The sequence below is a fragment of the Panthera pardus genome, unplaced genomic scaffold (assembly GCF_024362965.1).
Source record: "Panthera pardus isolate Hobbes unplaced genomic scaffold, ASM2436296v1 HiC_scaffold_11, whole genome shotgun sequence".
Taxonomy (NCBI): Eukaryota; Metazoa; Chordata; class Mammalia; order Carnivora; family Felidae; genus Panthera; species Panthera pardus.
Window position 1 is genome coordinate 97,138,079 of NW_026526666.1, and position 6,000 is coordinate 97,144,078.

The following is a 6,000-nucleotide window of genomic DNA, read 5'->3' on the forward strand; positions in this document are numbered from 1 at the left end:
GCTCAGTTGTCCTTGTCACCATATAATCAGTCCCCAGCCCCACTGCTAGTGGCCTGGCTGCCCTCGATGCCTTTTGGTGCTCACGGAGTCTGCATAAATGTCAGAGGCGGCTCTTACATGCGAAACCTGAGCATCCCCGGGGGTCCACTCGCCAGAATACAAATGGCGCCACGTGATTCGTTCAAATTGTGTTGTCGTGCTGGATCCCTGCCTGACTGCAAGTCCGTGAAAGTATTTCCCCTGCCCACTCCCCACCCCACAGACTCTAAGTATTTCCAGGGATGGAGAGTCTCTCTCAGGCTTAAAACCCACCCTGAACTGGCGTCCACCGAGCATCCATCGTGTCTGCTGAAGGTTTACCTTTGTCCTGGACAGTGTGGCCTCCATGAGCCCTGCTGGGGCTCCTTGGGGGATGCTTACCACATGATCGGTGCCCTGCCCACGTGTTTAGTCCCACACCACCATCCCTGGAGGTGCTGTCACGGGCCACCTTCCTTTCAACCCTCACTCACCCCACAGAGCCTCAGTGTGTTTCTCATGGAAATGGGGACAATGCCCCCTCCATGGGGTCAGACTAGTCTCTAGGCTAGGCTTAGAAGCAGACCTTCTAAGATCCTTCTAATTTCTCCATTTCTTGGGCTTCCTCCCTGAACACCAAAACCTCCCTCTCCTCAGGCCCTCCTCCACTCAGGTTTATTGACACGAACAAATAGATTTCCCAGGCAGGGACACCACCATCCATAGCCATGGCAACAAGCCAGCTTCAGAACCAGATGAGGCTCAGGTGGGACAGGAAGGGATACGGACATTGGTGGCATTCAGCACTTCCATTCCTTCCTGATTGGTAGGGGAGATTGCAGGGATCTGCTGAGATGGGGAAAGCCATGGGCTCTCCACACCCTTGCAAAGCTGCCTGGGAAGACAAGAAATGCAGGGCAAGATGTTCCCACCACAGGGCTCCAAGCTGGCACCATGGACGTCTCCCCCAGGCCCATGGAGCCCTCTGCCCCCGAAGATGCCCGTGGTAGTGTAAACTCCATGAGGTCAGACGCAACAGGTCCCCATCACTAAACACCTTGAGCAGCCCTGGCAGAAAGGAGTCCTCCACTGTCACATGAAAGAGCAACACACACTCTTCTCCATCTGAATAAGCCACACTAGGGGCTTCCCTTAAGGAAGTACATGGGGGTAAGGAGGCAGAGCAGAGTCCCGGTTGGAGTCCAGCGCAGCCTATTACATTTGACCCACAGCCATCGAGATGGTTCCAACAGAGTATTTGGGAGTGGTAATACTGGAGCGTCGAAACAGTAATAAAATATTCTGGTATGTGAATTGTACTCACATCCCACCTGACTCTTTGCAGGGTGACTGAGCTGGGCCTCTGTTCATGCAGCTGACCCTCGGTCCGTGTGATACTGCTGTGAGTGGTCCCAGCCTTTGCCAGCCTGCTCCTGTCCCCAGTGCTCAAGCCTGCAGCCCTAGGGCATGTAAGCCTTGCTTGCTCCAGCCTGAGAGCCCTTGCAACTGGCTGTCCCCTCCACTTGGGATGCTCTTCCTCCACATCTTTGCTCCTTCCTTCTGGTCACAGCCCAAAGGTCACCTTCTCAGTGAGGCCTTCCCCGTCCATCTCAGCTAAAGAACCGTCCCCTGCCCACCTCTAAAGCACCTACCTCACTCTGTTTCCTTCTCTCCAGAGCGCTCATCGCTGTGTGGGCGTCTTGGGTTTTGTTTCCTTGTTTGTTTGCTCTGTCTCCTCCTCTCTTGATGGTAAACTGCAAGAGCAAGGTCCATCCTTGTTTATCCTGTAGGACCAGAGCCCGGATCTGTCATGGGCTCCACAGAGCCTCAGTGGTAAATATTTGTGAAGTGGTTGGATGGGTGGGTGGATGGGTAGATAGATGGACGGATAGATGGATGAATTGGTGGATGGATGGGTAGGCAGGTGGATGGATGGATGGATGGATAGATGGGTGGATGGATACCTGGATGGATGGATGGATGGATGGATGGATGGATAAATGGGTGGATGGATAGTTGGGCATGTAGATGAATGGATGGGTGGATAGAAAATTTTCTACCCTTTCCAAGGACTTGAAAGCCACACATAATGTGCGAGGAATACAACCAAGAAAGGATTGACAAGACATACTGAGTGTGTTAAAGGAGAATGCCTCTTCACCTTGAGGGAGGCAGAGTTCCGAGCCCAGGGCTATAACCACATCGGGGACCACTTGTTGTGTTTCCCTCCTTAGCAGTTGCCCACCTTTGCTGTAGCTCAGGAGTCTTCCCCTCTGCCCCAGTGCGGGCTGCTGATTATGGATACAACCCCCAGACTTTGCACCTCACCTTTTGTCTGAGCCCCAGGAAAACAAGCCCTGGTCAGACTGTCAGATTGCCGAGTCCTGTTAGGCTATGGGGCCACCTCCTCCCCCCTCCTCTCCTCCCCAAGCCCTCCTCCCCCTTACTCTCCTCTCCTTGGCCCTGCCAGCCTTGGCATCAGCGGCGGGGTATTGAGTGATCTCCATCCGTGACCATCTGACCCCTAATTACTTCCGTTAATTGCTTGGACAGGCCTTCCCTGCAAGAAAGGCTTAAAACCCAGCGATGGCGAGAGGGGGATGTTCTTCACCTGTCCTTGTCCACCACCTGCCTCTAGAGGGAGGAGACTGTGCACCAGTCAGGTTATTCGATTTTTCCAACCATTTGCTCACAGTGGAGGTCAGTCTGTCCCTTTAATGAGCTCCCTCTAAAAGCTTATTCTCTTGCTAATCCTGAATCTTCTAAAGTGCCTGATTGCTTGCTGGGAGAAATCAGTGTGAGGGCAAGAGAGAGGTGGGGGGAGAGCTCTCTTCAGCGTGGGATTAAGTGCCGGGATGATTTCTGGTCCCCACTCTGACTCCCTCGCCCAGAGCCCCCCAGCCCACAGCACAGAAGCCCAAGCAAGGTATAGATGCCCCTCATACCGGTTCTAGGGAGGTTGTGTGGGTCCACACTTCCTCCTCATTCTCCCCCACCCTGCATCAATCCTCTGGTCCTAGATGCTTCTCACTTGGGACTGGCTCATTCACTCATTCATGAATTCACTCAGTATCTGAGCGTTGACACGGATCCAGGCACCGTCCTCCATCAGCAAACAGAACAAACATGGTCTCTGACTTCAAGTACTGTCGTAGCAGAGAAAACAAGTAAAGCAATGATCACGATAGAGGTAACGCGTTACCCTGCCAGGAAGTGCAGGTACCCGAAGAGCCCAGGGCAGGGGCCAGCCCAGGGTGAGGGACCAGGAGAAGGGTCCGCGGCTAGAACTAAGGACTGTGCCCAGACCCCTGCTCTAGGACACGAGCGACTTCCAGCAGGCCTTCTAACAGAGTATGGCTGTGTCCCTAGGAGGACCCCAGCCCCCTATCAAGTGCCTGCCTGAGGAAGCTTATCAGAATTCACTGTGCTAGCCAACACAGGACAATGCGCCCAACTTCCCTCTCTGAGAGCATTTACTCAAAAGGGCTTTCAGTTAAGGGTGCTTCCTCTGTTCCTTTGAGATTATGCATCTGTCCTATAACTCAGGAGTTTTTCTCTGGGGCCTGGGAGCCATTCCTTTGAAAGGCAACCATTAGGAAGGGAGGGCCCCGGCTCCCAGTCCCTGTGCGGGGAGCACAGGATCCTCACTTCTGTAACCGCCAAGCTGGCAAACGCAGCTGGCCTCATCTCAGGTGCACTGACCACCCTTTGTAGTTTTTCTGAGCAGCCCCCCACCCCGCTCACCTCCTTCCTCACTGTCCCTTTAAAATGCACAGTCAACTCTGGCAGGTCAGAAGAGAACTCCACCCTCCCCTACCGTCAGGCCTCACCGAATAAAACGTTTTCACCCCTTTAACTAGGGTCCCGCTGTATTTATCTTTGACACCGTGGAGGGGAGGTTTAATCTGAAACTAGAAAGCTGAGCAGTAGCCAAGCTGAGCGGGTGGGTCTAGGGCAAGGAGGTGGGGGAGAATTTTCTAGGCAGAGAAAAAGGGAGAGATCAGAAGAGGCTTAGGGGACTGGAGATGGGAGGGGTGAGGTCTTTGGTGCCTGGCCTGGCCCTGGGAGAGCCTGGGGGCACTGCCTGAGGCTGCACACACCCCACCTCCTTCCCTCTCCCAGTGAGCTTCGCCCAGCCCGCCCTGCCCAGCCCTCCCTGCTGCAGCCCCAATGGCTTCCTTTCTTATTAAAAACAAAACCTGAGGGGTGCCTGGGTGGCTCAGTCCGTTAAACCTCCGACTCTTGATATCAGCTCAAGTCGTGATCACAGGGTCATGGGATCCAGCCCTGAGTTGGGCTCTGAGCTGACAGTACAGACCCTACTTGGGATTCTCTCCCTCTCTCTCTCTCTCTCTCTGTCTCTCTCTCTCTGCTTCTTCTCTGCTCATGCACGTTCTATCTCTGTATTTCAAAATAAATAAACTTGTAAAAACTAAAGTAAATAAAATAAAATAAAATAAAATAAATTTTAAAAATATTTAAAAAACCGAGGCACCTGGGTGGCTCAGTGGGTTAAGCATCTGACTTCAGCTTGGGTCCTGATCTCATAGTTGGTGAGTTCAAGCCTTGTGTCAAGCTCTGTGCTGACAGCTCAGAGCCTGAGGATTCTGTGTCTTCCTCTCTTTCCGCCCGTCTCCCGTTCGCATACGTCTTTCTCTTGCTCTCTCTCAAAAATAAATAAACATTAACTAACTAACTAAATACATTTTAAAAAACACAAAAATTGAGATAGGACATACCACCCAGTCCCCCTTTGAGTGCACTTGAGTGGTACAGGGGTTACTACTCTCTAATTCTGGAACATTCCATCACACAGAAAGAAGCCCCATACCTATGAGCAGCCACTCCCATTCGCCGTCCCTCACCCCTGGAACCACTCATCTACTTCCCGTGTCTGTGGATTAGCCCATTCTGGACATTTCATGTAATGGAATCACGCAAATGTGGCCTCTGGTATCTGGCTTCTGTCACTCAGCATCCTGTTTTCGAGAGTCACCCCTGTTGTGGCATGGGTTCGTATCAGTGCTCCCTTTTCTTTCTTTCTTTTTTTTTAAATTTTTTAATGTTTATTTATTTTGAAGGAGAGAGAGACAGAGTGTGAGTGGGGAGGGGCAGAGAGAGAAAGAGGGAGACACAGAATCCAAAGCAGGCTCCAGGCTCCGAGCTGTCAGCACAGAGCCCGATACGGGGCTTGAACTCATGAACCGTGAGATCATGACCTGAGCTGAAGTCAGACGCTTTACCAACTGAGCCACGCAGGCGCCCCTGGGTGCTCCCTTTTCATGGCTGGATAATATTCCACCCGGGGGCTACTTGGCCCTTGGCTCATCCATTCATCAGGGGACAGACGTTGGGATTGCTTCCCTCTTTGGGTACCACGGATAATGCTGCTGTGAACACTCATGTGCACAGGTGGGGTTTAGGGGTTTTTTAGTGAACAAATGCTTTCGATTCTTTGGGGTGTATACATGGGGGTGCAATGGCGGGTCACATGGTAACTCTTTAACTTTTTGAGGACCTGCCTGTTCTCCGAAGTGACTGCACCACTTTCCATCCCCCCAGCGACGTACCAGGGTTCCAATTTCTCCACGTCCCTGATGACGCTTGTTATTGCCTGTCTTTTTGCGTATAGCCATCCCCATGGGCATGAAGTGGCACACAGCTTCTCTTCCCGTCCCTCCGGTCCCCACTGTCTACATCTGGCTTTGCGTGCAGAGCGGCACTGTGTGCTGCTGAGAGACCCTCACGAGTCGGTGAGAACACGGCAAACCCAGGGGCTCTGACGTTTCTACCCTTCACCCTGCTCTTTTCTGCATCGCCAGGGAGAAACCCCTTCACTGGGGCAGGTAGCTGATGGCAGCTCATGTCCCAGGTTCCTCCCCATAAAAAGTGCTCAAAGAGGCTGAGCTGGAGAACCTTCCAGCCACAGCATTTTCTGTCCTCATCATCACAGCCCATCTTTGGGTGCAGAGCGTGGTCCTA